Here is a 15,119-nt window from a genome sequence, read left to right on the forward strand (position 1 = left end):
GTTTAGGGGGGATATGCGTGGAAAGTTCTTTACGCAGAGGGTGGTGGGTGCCTGGAACGCGTTGCCAGCGGAGGTGGTAGACGCGGGCACGATAGTGTCTTTTAAGATGTATCTAGACAGATGCATGAATGGGCAGGAAGCAAAGAGATACAGACCCTTAGAAAATAGGCGACATGTTTAGAATAGAGGATCTGGATCAGCGCAGGCTTGGAGGGCTGAAGGGCCTGTTCCTGTGCTGTAATTTTCTTTGTTCTCTCACATTCAATACAAAGTCCTTTTTTAAAGATGCAAGGTTTCTGCAAACATTCAGGATTTCTTCAAAATACAGGAGTCAACAGTACAACTTGATATAGGATTTGCTTTTCAAGAGCAGGGATTCTTCAAACAGAGGTCACAGTGGTCTGGATTTTCTTCTGATCTCCTGATAGGTCAATACGCAGATCTCCAACTGCCTCTCTTAGTTCCAAATGAAACTTAACAGTTCAGGAACAATCCTGTGAGGGTTATATATTGTGGTCTGTCGTTCCCTTGTAGATATCTGTCCCTTCAGGTTAGAATAGCCCTGTTGTGTTTACTTGAAATCACATGCTTTCCAGTAATTGTTTACTGATCAACTTTTTGTTTTAAAAAAAAAGCCCCACAAAGTTCAATGTCCATGAAATCCTTTTCAGTTTTTAAAAATATAGATTCTCAAGTTTTAACAAAAAATGGAAACCTCTTAAACCGATGAAATTAATATGTCTTTTGGCATATGGGGTTTTCTTGACGCCTCCGTTCCACGCGGAATGAAATGTGATTATAGAAACACTTCATTTTAAAGGGGGTGGAAAAGGAAAACACATTCATTCTCACTCGCTCCTCAAATTCACTCTCTAATATTAGAACTTCTGCAGCTGGCTTTGTCGGCAACAGCTGTGGTGATTTAATTTTTTTGGAGTTTGTCTGGCATGGTAATGTGTTGTCAAATAGGATTTAAGTTTCTCTATCAATTTGTAATACCCTGGGGATGTGCATCTCAATAAACATGTGGTGTGGTAAAGCTTGGAGGCTGCAAATTTTCATTATTGTTTAAGGCAAGTTCTTTAACCCCTCTACTGCTGCTTTTGCAATACATGGCTTTAACCATTCAGGTTCCAGTACCTTGATAATTTTTCTCCCTATAGTGGTAGTGCGTAATAAATTAGTTCTCAGCCCTTGTGAGGTGTCTGAGATCTCCTCTGTGCCCTTGTTCTTGCTGAATTCTGAATTGAAATTGTTGGGTTTGATCAGCTTTGGGCTTGGACCCTGATCGTTGCGGCCATGAGAACAAAAGAAATAGGAGTAGAGGAAGACCATCTGGCCCATTGAGCTTGCTTCGCCATTCAGTACGATCATGGCTGATCTTGGGCTTCAATTCCTCTTCAGTTTGGTTTTCTGGTGAGTCAACAAGTGCATGGAAAAGGCATCTGCTGCTATGTCCAGACTGGCCAAGAGGGTGTGGGAAAATGGCGCACTGACATGGAACACAAAAGTCTGAGTGTTTGAAGCCTGTGTCCTCAATATCTTGCTCTATGGCAGCGAGACCTGGACAACGAATGTCAGCCAAGAGCGACGTCTCAACGCATTCCATCTATGCTGTCTCCGGAGAATCTTTGGCATCAGGTGGCAGGACCGTATCTCCAATGCAGAAGTCCTCGAGGCAGCCAAAATCCCCAACATGTGCGCCCTACTGAGCCAGCGGCGCTTGAGATGGCTTGGCCATGTGAACCGCATGGAAGATGGCAGGATCCCCAAGGATGCATTGTATAGTGAGCTCATCACTGGTATCAGACCCACCAGCTGTCCATGTCTCTGCTTTTAAAGACATTTGCAAACGCGACATGAAGTCTTGCGACATTGACCACAAGTCGTGGGAGCCAGTTGCCAGCGATCGCCAGAGTTGGCAGACAGCTATAAAGGTGGGGCTGAAGAGAGGCAAGTCGAAGAGATTCAGCGGTTGGCAGGAAAAGAGACAGCAGTGTAAGGAGAGAGCCAACTGTGTAACAGACCCGACAACCAACTTTTACCTGCAGCGCCTGTGGAAGAGTCTGTCACTCTAGAATTGGCCTTTTATAGCCACTCCAGGTGCTGCTGCACAAACCACTGACCACCTCTAGGCGCTTACCCATTGTCTCTCAACAAGGAGGCCAAAAAGGAAAGGAAGGTGAGTCACATAAGTGCTGTTTACATCAGGACATTTTTCCTTCCCTTTTCCCTTTACTGTGGGGAGGGTCTCTTTGCTAATCTGCCCCATTTCCTCTGGGACATTCCTACTCGCTGGTGTCAGGACAACTTTCATTGCCCTCCATGTTGGGTTTGCCTTTTTTGGGAACTTTCCTTGTCTCTGCAGGTTTCTGTAAATGCTGTTAGCTGTCTTGATCTATCGAGTTCCTCTTTGGCCTGCATTTATGTGGGAGAGTGTGGGATCTAATTTATCCAACATTTCAGGGTTTGCTAACTGGACAGTAGGGGGTTCCATTTGGGAATCCTCCCAGCCCTCCGCTAACCTGTCCTCACTGTCCTTTTCGCTTCCTTCCTCCCTAGCTGTCTGACAGACCTGTGCTTGTCTGTCCCCTTTTGTTTTTACTAGCACTCTGAGGGGTTCCCCAAAGCCAGTATGGGAATTGGGGTGCAAATTTTATTGCAGGTTCAGGCTTCCCCATAACCTGGGACATGTGGCAAGTTTTACAGAACTCAACCCATCTTTGTGGAGTTTTCTCTAGTCAAAATGCTGTTTTATGCGGGCTTGGGTTTTTCGTACACCGACATGTCCAGCCATTCGAAGCTCGTGGGCCATTCTTAATATTTCTTTACGGTACCTCGGCACCACTGTCTGCTCTTCATCCGCAGGTCTGTGAGGAGGTTTCCACTTCCTCATCACCCCATTTTTAAAATAGCACTCTGGGACTCTCTTCAGTTTCCGTTTGGGCAGTCTGTGCTAACTTCTTTAATACTGGGTCGGTTTGCTGAGCCTTAACTAGGGAAGATCTGTCTAACCCATCTTTTGGGTCCTCTAAGTTCCCAAACAAACAGATAGTAAGATCATTGGTCTGCAGTGCCAGTTCAGCCTCCTCTGATGGAGCTTGTTTGACCATGGACCGAGTCACCACACAATCAGGGAAAATGCTGGGGACCTTCTGCAATTGTTCTGTCTCCCTGACCTCTTTCGGGGTTTCTAAAACCATTGGGGAAGCTACCACTTTCGATCCCACCAGATCATTACCCAGGACCCCGTCCACAGGCAAACTAGGAACAATCCCCACTATTACCGGTCCTGAAGCTAGGTCACAGTCCAGGTGCACCCAGTATAAAAGGCATACCATTCACTAACACTCTAGCATTCACTGCACTGTCTGGGGGAAAAGTCATGCCTTTTCCCAGCAGAAGGCATTGGATGGCCCCTGTATCCCTGAGTATGACTGAGCTTGCTTGCCTCACTTAAGGGGTATGGGGTTACTTTTCCTTGGGACACAATCCTGATAACCTTCAGGGATTTTGTTAAATTTTCCCATGTCCACAGCAGTATGTTTACTGGGTCTTACTGCTGCAGCTAAAGCCACAGCCTGCTCTGCTGTGCTTTCCATCAGGGCCCTTTCTCCTGCACTGGTCTGGTGTGCCTTGATTAATCCTACAAGTTTTCCCCGTAATTTCCAGCAGTCAGTTCAAAGGTGCCCTGCCTTGTTACAGTGGAAATACACAGGTCTTCAGGTCTCACTTCTGCTCTCAGTATTGTCTTTTTTGGCTTGAGGGCCCTCTGTTTCCAATCTTCCTTTCTCGCCCAGGGCTGCTCGGGCTCCTATCACCCTCTCCCCTTTTATCCTTTTCGGGGTTATTGGGGGTGGGGGGGGGGGGGAGGTGACTGAGGAATGGTTTCCTTTGTGGTAAGGACTTGGGTACAAAGGTAAATTCATCAGCCAGGATTGCGGCTTGCCTGGCTATTTGAACCCTTTGTTCCTCAAAGTGGACTTTTAATAGCAAGGGGAAGTGAGTTTTTAAATTCCTCTAAGGATCTCACCCCTCTGTGGTTTTCATATGTGGGCTGTACCTTAAGTGCCCTTATCCACTGGTTGAAAGCAAGCTGCTTAACTCGATCAAACTTGAGGTAAGTTTGGTCAGGCTGCTTCCGGAGGGTTCGGAATTTCTAGCGGTACGCTTCCAATACTAGCTCATATGCCCTGAGGATAGCATTTTTAGCCAGTTCATAATCTGATGAACTTTCATCTGGCAACAGCGATTAAACCTATTGGGCTTTTTCTGTTAGCTTGCTTTGTAACAACATCGTCCAGCTCTCGGCCGGCCATTTCAGCTGGCTTGCAAGCTTTTCAAAAGTGACAAAAAATGTTTCCACATCCCCCTCGTTGAATTTTGGAATCAACTGGGAGAACTTTAAGAGCTCAGCACATGGTCCTGAGCTAGGGGTAGCTTTCTCACTCGCCATGCCTTCACTGGGTATACTAGGTCACCCCCGAGTTAATCCAAGCCTCCTCCTCCTCCTTCTGGAAAGTGCACTCTTTCCCTTTCCTCCCTTTTTCTTTTTCCCTTCATTGATATTCTCTGCTCTCTCCCTTTTTCCCCCCCCCCCGCTAACATTATCCTGTCTGTTTCTGACTCTAACCCTGTTTCTGAATCATCAGGTTCAAGTGAAAAATGGTTGGTCTCAAGTCATAGGATTTCAGATTTCTTGGCTTTTGCATGGACAGTAATCCCTAACTGCCCAGCTATATTCCTCAACGCTACACATTCGCATGCTCACAAATAGATCACAGATGGAACGATAGATCTGGTGGTTGGATCAAAGCCCAGAGTAAACGGAGCTTAAATACAGTCTGTGAGTGGATGATCCCGGTAGCCTTCCAGCTGAAGCTCTATTCTTGAAGTCCTCGACTGATCAAAGTGCACATTGTAGTTGATCCGCTTGGCTCGAGGCTCTCTTGGAGGTAGAACTGTGGTTGGCTGTCTTCCCCTGTCTCTATAGCAGTCTATAGGCTTGGAGTGTCCACAGTTGCAGACGGTTTACAAACTTGATGTTTTCTGTGGGGAGAGAGAAAGGGAAGCACACCGCTTTCTCTGCTGCTGCACACTCAGTTGCTGCTTATTTTCTGACAGTGGAACAAAACTCTGCTTTTCCAGAGATGGACAGATGGTCACATGGTCTTCTCAATCCCCTTTGTTCTTAATTAGGTCAGATGGCTAAAACCCAAAACCCCTCTTGGGTGGGGTTGTCTGTGTTTAGCCCCTGGAGGGACGTCTCCACTGATTGCCTCAAGATAGCTTTGATTGTCCTGCTAACAAGGATGATCTGCATAATCTAATCACTCACTCCAACCTGTCCCCTTCTGAACTTGAGCCACTCCGTTCTCTCAGATCTAACCCCGACATGTTCATCAAACCTGCAGACAAGGGTGGTGCTGTTGTTAGAATTAGAACATTACAGCGCAGTACAGGCCCTTCGGCCCTCGATGTTGCACCGACCTGTGAAACCATCTGACCTACACTATTCCATTTTCATCCATATGTCTATCCAATGACCACTTAAATGCCCTTAAAGTTGGCGAGTCTACTACTGCTGCAGGCAGGGCGTTCCACGCCCCTACTACTCTCTGAGTAAAGAAACTACCTCTAACATCTGTCCTATATCTATCACCCCTCAACTTAAAGCTATGTCCCCTCGTGTTTGCCATCACCATCCGAGGAAAAAGACTCTCACTATCCACCCTATCTAACCCTCTGATTATCTTATATGTCTCTATTAAGTCACCTCTCCTCCTCCTTCTCTCCAACGAAAACAACCTCAAGTCCCTCAGCCTTTCCTCGTAAGACCTTCCCTCCATACCAGGCAACATCCTAGTAAATCTCCTCTGCACCCTTTCCAAAGCTTCCACATCCTTCCTATAATGCGGTGACCAGAACTGCACGCAATACTCCAGGTGCGGTCTCACCAGAGTTTTGTACAGCTGCAGCATGACCTCGTGGCTCCGAAACTCGATCCCCCTACTAATAAAAGCTAACACACCATATGCCTTCTTAACTGCCCTATTAACCTGGGTAGCAACTTTCAGGGATTTATGTACCTGGACAACAAGAGATCTCTCTCTTCATCTACACTACCAAGAATCTTCCCATTAGCCCAGTACTCTGCATTCCTGTTACTCCTTCCGAAGTGAATCACCTCACACTTTTCCGCATTAAACTCCATTTGCCATCTCTCAGCCCAGCTCTGCAGCCTATCTATGTCCCTCTGTACCCTACAACATCCTTCGGCACTATCCACAACTCCACCGACCTTCGTGTCATCCGCAAATTTACTAACCCACCCTTCTACACCCTCTTCCAGGTCATTTATAAAAATGACAAACAGCAGTGGCCCCAAAACAGATCCTTGCGGTACACCACTAGTAACTAAACTCCAGGATGAACATTTGCCATCAACAACCACCCTCTGTCTTCTTTCAGCTTGCCAATTTTTGATCCAAAGCTCAAAATCACCTTCAACCCCATACTTCCGTATTTTCTGCAATAGCCTACCATGGGGAACCTGATCAAACGCCTGACTGAAATCCATATACACCACATCCACTGCTTTACCCTCATCCACCTGTTTGGTCAACTTCTCGAAAAACTCAATAAGGTTTGTGAGGCACGACATACCCTTCACAAAACCGTGCTGACTATCGCTAATGAACTTATTCTTTTCAAGATGATTATAAATCCTATCTCTTATAACCTTTTCCAACATTTTACCCACAACCGAAGTAAGGCTCACAGGTCTATAATTACCAGGGCTGTCTCTACTCCCCTTCTTGAACAAGGGGACAACATTTGCTATCCTCCAGTCTTCCGGCACTATTCCTGTCGACAATGACGACATAAAGATCAAGGACAAAGGCTCTGCAATCTCCTCACTGGCTTCCCAGAGAATCCTAGGATAAATCCCATCTGGCCCAGGGGACTTATCTATTTTCACACTTTCCAAAATTGCTAACACCTCCTCCTTGTGAACCTCAATCCCATCTAGCCTAGTAGTCTGAATCTCAGTATTCTCCTCGACAACATTTTCTTTCTCTACTGTAAATACTGACGACAAATATTCATTTAACGCTTCCCCTATCTCCTCCAATTCCACACACAACTTCCCACTACTATCCTTGATTGGCCCTAATCTAACTCTAGTCATTCTTTTATTCCTGATATACCTACAGAAAGCCTTAGGGTTTTCCTTGATCCTATCCGCCAATGACTTCTCGTGTCCTCTCCTTGCTCTTCTTAGCTCTCCCTTTAGATCCTTCCTGGCTAGCTTGTAACTCTCAAGCGCCCTAACTGAGCCTTCACGCCTCATCCTAACATAGGCCGCCTTCTTCCTTTTGACAAGTGCTTCAACTTCTTCAGTAAACCACGGCTCCCTCGTTCGACAACTTCCTCCCTGCCTGACAGGTACATACTTATCAAGTACACGCAGTAGCTGCTCCTTGAATAAGCTCCACATTTCGATTGTGCCCATCCCCTGCAGTTTCCTTCCCCATCCTACGCATCCTAAATCTTGCCTAATCGCATCATAATTTCCTTTCCCCCAGCTATAATTCTTGCCCTGCGGTATATACCTGTCCCTGCCCATCGCTAAGGTAAACCTAACCGAATTGATTTCACTATCACCAAAGTGTTCACCTACATCTAAATCTAACACCTGGCCGGGTTCATTACCCAGTACCAAATCCAATGTGTCATCGCCCCTGGTTGGCCTGTCCACATACTGTGTCAGAAAACCCTCCTGCACACACTGGACAAAAACTGACCCATCTAAAGTACTCGAACTATAGTATTTCCAGTCAATATTTGGAAAGTTAAAGTCCCCCATAACAACTACCCTGTTACTCTCGCCCCTGTCGAGAATCATCTTCGCTATCCTTTCCTCTACATCTCTGGAACTATTCGGAGGTCGATAGAAGACTCCCAACAGGGTGACCTCTCCTCTCCTGTTTCTAACCTCGGCCCATACTACCTCAGTAGACGAGTCCTCAAACATCCTTTCTGCCGCTGTAATACTCTCCTTGATTAACAATGCCACACCCCCTCCTCTTTTACCATCTTCTCTGTTCTTACTGAAACATCTAAATCCCAGAACCTGCAGCATCCATTCCTGCCCCTGCTCTACCCATGTCTCCAAAATGGCCACTACATCGAGATCCCAGGTACCAACCCATGCTGCAAGCTCACCCACCTTATTCCGGATGCTCCTGGCGTTGAAGTAGACACACTTTAAACCAAGTTCTTGCTTGCCAGTGCCCTCTTGCGTCCTTGTAACCTTATCCCTGACCTCACTACTCTCAACATCCTGTACACTGGAACTACAATTTAGGTTCCCATTCCCCTGCTGAATTAGTTTAAATCCCCCGAAGAGCACTAGCAAATCTCCTCCCCCCTCCCCCCAGGATATTGGTACCCCTCTGGTTCAGGTGAAGACCATCCTGTTTGTAGAGGTCCTACCTACCCCAGAAAGAGCCCCAATTATCCAGGAAACCAAAACCCTCCCTCCTACACCATCCCTGCAGCCACGTGTTCAACTACTCTCTCTCCCTATTCCTCGCTTCGCTATCACGTGGCACGGGCAACAACCCAGAGATAACAACTCTGTTTGTTCTCGCTCTAAGCTTCCACTCTAGCTCCCTGAATTTCTGCCTTAAATCCCCATCTCTCTTTCTACCTATGTCGTTGGTGCCTATGTGGACCACGACTTGGGGCTGCTCCCCCTCCCCCTTAAGGATCCCAAAAACACGATCCGAGACATCACGAACCCTGGCACCTGGGAGGCAACACACCAACCGTGAGTCTCTCTCGTTCCCACAGAACCTCCTATCTGTTCCCCTAACTATGGAGTCCCCAATGACTAATGCTCTGCTCCTCTTTCCCCCTTCCCTTCTGAGCAACAGGGACAGACTCTGTGCCAGAGACCTGTACCCCATTGCTTACCCCTGGTAAGTCGTCCCCTGCAACAGTATCCAAAACGGTATACCTGTTGAGGGAAACGGCCACAGGGGATCCCTGCACTGCCACCGCCCGAATATATAGTTTTTCCTTGCCCAGCAGTCCCCTGGTCCTCCGAAAACAAAAGGGAATTAACTTTTAACTTACACTGAAATTGACCTCCCAGCTGTAAGTTCGCTCCGTACCTCTGCTTCCGTCCAAGCTGCTGCAACCAAAACTAAAAGAAATTGATTTTAAACCGCCCAAATATATAGTTTTCACTTACCCAGCAGTCCCCTGGTCCTCCGAAAACAAAAGGGAATTAACTTTTAACTTACACTGAAATTGACCTCCCAGCTGTAAGTTCACTCCGTACCACTGCTTCTGTCCAAGCTGCTGCAACCAAAATATGGCGTACCGACCTCTACCTTGCAGAAGCTCAACACCAACTCACAGACACTTCTTCCTACCTCCCTCTGGACCATGACCCCACCACCGAACATCAACTAACTGTCCAAAGGACTGTCACTGACCTCATCATCTCTGGAGATCTTCCCTCTACAGCTTCCAACCTCATAGTCCCGCAACCCCGGACAGCCCGCTTCTACTTCCTTCCCAAAATCCACAAACGGGACTGTCCCAGCAGACCCATTGTGTCAGCCTGCTCCTGCCCCACTGAACTTATTTCTTCCTAGCTTGACTCTATCTTTTCTCCGCTGGTCCAGTCTCTTCCCACCTACATCCGTGACTCATCTGACACCCTACGTCATTTTGACAATTTCCAGTTTCCTGGTCCCAACCGCCGCCTCTTCACTATGGACGTCCAATCGCTCGACAACTCCATCCCCCACCAGGACGGTTTGAGGGCTTTCCGGTTCTTCCTTGAACAGGGGCCCAACCAGTCCCCACCCTCCTCCGCCTGGCTGAACTTGTTCTCACATTGAACAACTTCTCCTTCAACTCCACTCACTTCCTTCAAGTAAAAGGTGTTGCTATGGGTACCCGCATGGGTCCTAGTTATGCCTGTTTTTTTGTGGGATATATCGAGCATTCTTTGTTCCAGTCCTACTCAGGCCCCCTCCCCCAACACTCTTTCCGGTACATCGATGACTCTATCGGTGCCGTTTCCTGCTCCCGCCCCGAACTGGAAAACGTTTTCAACTTTGCTTCCAATTTCCACCCTTCTCTCACCTTTACATGTTCCATCTCTGACACTTCCCTTCCCTTCCTTGACTTCTCTGTCTCCATCTTTGGGGATAGGTTGTCTATTAATATCCATTATAAGCCCACCGACTCCCACAGCTACCTCGACTACACTTCTTCACACCCTACCTCCTGTAAGGACTCCATTCCATTCTCCCAGTTTCTCCGTCTCCGACGCATCTGCTCTGATGATGCTACCTTCCATGACGGTACTTCTGATATGACCTTTTTCCTCAACCGAGGATTCCCCCCCTCTGTTGTTGACAGGGCCCTCAACTGTGTCCGGCCCATTTCCCGCACCTCTGCTCTCACCCCTTCCCCTCCCTCACAGAACTGTGACAGGGTTCCCCTTGTCCTCACTTTCCACCCCATCAGCCTCCATATCCAAAGGATCATCCTCTGCCATTTCCGCCACCTCCAGCGTGATGCCACAACCAAACGCATCTTCCCCTCCCTTCCCCTGTCAGCATTCCGAAGGGATCGTTCCCTCCGCAACACCCTGGTCCGCTCCTCCATTACCCCCACCACCTTGTCTCCTTCCCATGGCACCTTCCCCTGCAATCGCAGGATGTGTAATACCTGCCCATTTACCTCCTCTCTCCTCACGATCCCAGGCCCCAAACACTCCTTTCAGGTGAAGCAGCAATTTAATTGTACTACTTTCAATGTAGTATACTGTAGTCGCTGCTCACAATGTGGTCTCCTCTACATTGGGGAGACCAAACGCAGACTGGGTGACTGCTTTGCGGAACACTTGCGCTCAGTCCGCAAGCAGGATCCTGAGTTTCCGGTTGCTTGCCATTTCAACACTTTCCCCCTCTGCTCTCATGCTCACATCTCTATCCTGGGATTGCTGCAGTGTTCCAATGAGCATCAACGCAAGCTCGAGGAACAGCATCTCATTTACCGATTAGGCACACTACAGCCTGCCGGACTGAACATTGAGTTCAATAATTTCAGAGCATGACGGGGGCCCCCCATTTTACTTTTATTTTTAGTTATTTTCTTTTTTACATTTTTTACAATTTTTCTTTTGTATGTTTATTTCATTTCATCTTAGTTTGTTCAGTTTGCTTACCCACTGTTGTTTTTCATGTTTGCACTTGCTGCTGTTCAATCTTCAGTCCGTTAACACCCTATCTGTACTAATGCTTTGTCTTTCAACACACCATTAACATATTGTTTGCCTTTGCTCCATGACCTTTTGGTCAGCTATGTGGCCTTGTCCAATCTACACCTTCTCCTTTGTTATCTCTTGCCCCACCCCCGCTTCACTTGCTTATAACCTTTGACATTTCTTATATTTGCCAGTTCCGAAGAAGGGTCACTGACCCAAAACTTTAACTCTGCTTCTCTCTCCACAGATGCTGCCAGACCTGCTGAGTATTCCCAGCATTTCTAGTTTTTATTTCAGATTTCCAGCATCCGCAGTATTTTGCTTTTATTATTATGCATAATCTCCTCAGTTAGCCAAAGCATTGTTCTGGCTGGGCTTCTTGTTAGACTTTTGTCTCTAGTTCAGTCTCCTGGTATTGCATTGGCCATCTTGGCTGCTAGCTTTTTAAAAGTTAACTGTAAGATCTTTTCCATTAAAAATCTAATGTAAATTTCTAACTGAAATTAATATTTCTCATTTGGCATATGGGGGTTTTCTTGACACTAGCCAGTTGAAGGCTCAACGATTCTGCCTAATTTCTTCCTCCCTCAAGAATTGGTACTTGATTACTGGATAACCTGCTTGGATTTGGATCTCCTCACCTCAATGGACAGTAGATAACAGGAGCTCCCCCCTTATTGTTTGGAATTCCTGACAGAGTTCTCCTAGGCCACTGCCAATCCTCCTTTTAGCTAGAGCAGATTTTAGGAATTCAGCAAAAATACTCCCCACATCTGATGTCCCATTAGCTACATCATAAGTGTTGCATCAAGCTCCTCCCATTGAACAGGTTTATTAAAAACCTATCTGCAACAGCCTCTATGGAGATCATGGGAGTGGTGTTTGTGTCCCACAGATGTAGGAAGCAGGTTTTAAATACATTAGTTATTACTCAGCAAAAATCAAAAAACTAAAACAGAAATGATCCATTTTATAGAAAAAAAAATTACAGATAAGTTAAGACAGTACAGTTTAAAGGCCTGCTACCTGACCCAGACCCGATGACTTGCCGGCTTCAAAAGTCAAAATTTGAAAAGCCTGCCTGAGCTGGGAGTCCGGGATGTCAAGGAGGGAGACTGAGTCTGTGTAGTGAGTGTCTCTATGATGTCATCGCGCTCATGCTGCAGCTTCCTCCCATTAAAAAGTGGTAAATACACTATGGTCGAGTCAGGCACAGGAAAGAATGGAAGGACTCGGGCTGGATTGGGCTCGGGTCCGATGTGCTTCTGTCGGGTTTATTTTTCCAGACCTGAGCAGGCCTTTAGTACAGTTAGGTTAGGAACTACTAACTACAGTTTAGGATAAGAGTTGGGAGATGGGCAGTAATTGAAAATCGTGTTTGACAGCATGGCTGATCAATGTGGAGCTACTAGGGGTTTCAACAGTATGTAAGTGCCAATTCCCAGCCTGTCTATTTACGCTGCCTTTGGTGCATTCTCACCATGTGAAGAAAAATCAATATGGGACTACATCTTTATTAGTCAGGCCATGGCTGGAATGAGTGGAACCTTTTGTCTGTTGTTTACCTTTGGACTTATTTTTCCCTTAATGTTTTGTTGGCTTTGGGGGTAGGGTGGGGAGTGGAAGAAAGAGATTGTCAAAAAAAAAATTTTCATGGGATGCAAAGATCACTTAAATATCTGTAGGAACATATGAATTGCTAGTGTTACGACCAGGTGAGAAATGTGTCTAGGGGTCTTCTCCTGTCTTTACCTGGTCTTAGTGTAACAGGGTTTAATGTTAAACACTCTGTTTTAAGCTCCCCTTTTTTGTGAATCCTTGTTCACAACTTTCTAATTATAAGACAAAGAAACCAACTCAGACAGACTTTCTGAGGTTTAAAGAAGAAAGATGAAATTTTATTAAATCTTAAACTCTAATACTGTTCACGCCTAGGGATATACGACATGCACATGCGATATACACATGCAGATAGGAACAGAAAAGATAAGAGGAAAATAGAGTAGATCGCGATTTGAGGCAATATCTTGTTTTGGTGCTTCAAGTTCACTGTAGTCCTTTTGTAAGTAGTCTTGCTTTTCTTTGGGGCCCAGTTGTCATCTTAAAACCTTGTTTTCTCTGAGTTTCACGTGTTTTCATAAGATTCGGTTCCTTGGGAAGGAGATGGAAGCAGGCAGACAGGAGAGGCTGTAACTCCTTGCTTCAGTTCCAGGAGAGATCTTTACTCCATGATCACACAGCTTTGTCTGTTCAAATCCTTTGTTGGTAGTTCAAATTCAAAAAAAACCTCCAGCCAGCTAGTCATGTGACTAAAACTGGTTTGACCACTTCTTTGCTTTGGGGAAGCAACGACTGTTCCAACACTGCTAGTTACTATACAAAAATGTCTTTCCAGTCAGGGGCTTGCAATTTTAAGTTTTAATGTTCATGTGGTGAAATAATGGGTGCCTCAGTCTTACATAGAAACATAGAAAATAGCAGGAGTGGGCCCTTTGAGCCTGCTCTGCCATTCATTATGATCATGGCTGATCATCCAACTCAGTAACCTGTTCCCGCTTTCCCCCCATATCCTTTGATCCCTTTCGCCTCGAGCTATATCTAACTCCTTCTTGAAAACAAACATACAATGTTTTGGCCTCAACTGCTTTCTGTGGTAGCGAATTGCAGAGGCTCGCCACTCTCTGGGTGACGAAATTCCTCCTCATCTCAGGTTTACCCTGTATCCTTAGACTAAGACCCCTGGTTCTGGACTCCCCCCACCATCAGGAACATCCTTCCTGCATCTACCCTGTCAAGTCCTGATAAAATTTTATTGGTTTCTATGAGATCCCCCCCTCACTCTTCTGAACTCCAGCAAATATAATCCTAACCGACTCAATCTCTCCTCATACGTCAGTCCCGCCATCCCAGGAATCAGTCTGGTAAACCTTCGCTGCACTCCCTCTATAGCAAGAACATCCTTCCTCAGATAAAGAAACCAAAACTGCACACACTATTCCAGGTGTGGCCTCACCAAGGCCCTGTATAATTGCAAGACATCCCTGCTCCTGTACTCGAATCCTCTCGCTATGAAGGCCAACATACCATTTGCCTTTTTTACCGCTTGTTGCACCTGCATGGCTTACCTTCAGCGACTTGTGTACGAGAACACCCAGGTCTCGTTGCATATTCCCCTCTCTGTTTATAGCCGTTCAGATAATCTACCTTCCTGTTTTTGCTACTAAAGTGGATAACCTCACATTCATCCACATTATACTGCATCTGCCATGCATTTGCCCACTCACTCAACTTGTCCAAATCACCCTGAAGCCTCTCTGCATCCTCCTCACAACTCACTCTCCCACCCAGTTTTGTGTCATCTGCAAATTTGGAGATATTACATTTAGTTCCCTCATCTAAATCATTAATATATATTGTGAATAGCTTGATAGGTGGGAACCTTGCCTGACACTAGATTTGAAAAAAAGACCCACAGTCCATCTAGTTCACCACCTACCATCCATGTAGTTATGTGGTACAATGTTAATAAAATCATTAACTAATGACAATCTCTATCAATTAGTCTCCAACAGACCCAGACATGAGGGGAGGAAAACCCCCAGTGGTGGAAAGCTTTGGGAAACATAGGTCTAAAGTTATCTGCTCCTCCCAAGCATGCTACACTTAAAATATGTCCTGTCTCAAATAACTCATATACTATATATCCCAAAATATTTTCTGCATTTGACTGAGTCCTTGGAAACCCTGTTCCACAGATTTACCACTCACTCACTGAAATAATATTTTTGTAGATTAATTTTGAATTCACCCCCTTCAAATGCAG

General features: G+C 46.0%; 1 protein-coding gene across 1 annotated transcript in view; it reads left to right on the forward strand.

The window, feature by feature from the left end:
• kgd4 (alpha-ketoglutarate dehydrogenase subunit 4) overlaps positions 1–15,119 on the forward strand; it is a 40,485-nt gene that overhangs the window by 13,829 nt on the left and 11,537 nt on the right. The gene's annotated exons all lie outside the window — the stretch shown is intronic.

Source organism: Heterodontus francisci, chromosome 4 (assembly GCF_036365525.1).
Source record: "Heterodontus francisci isolate sHetFra1 chromosome 4, sHetFra1.hap1, whole genome shotgun sequence".
Lineage (NCBI taxonomy): Eukaryota > Metazoa > Chordata > Chondrichthyes > Heterodontiformes > Heterodontidae > Heterodontus > Heterodontus francisci.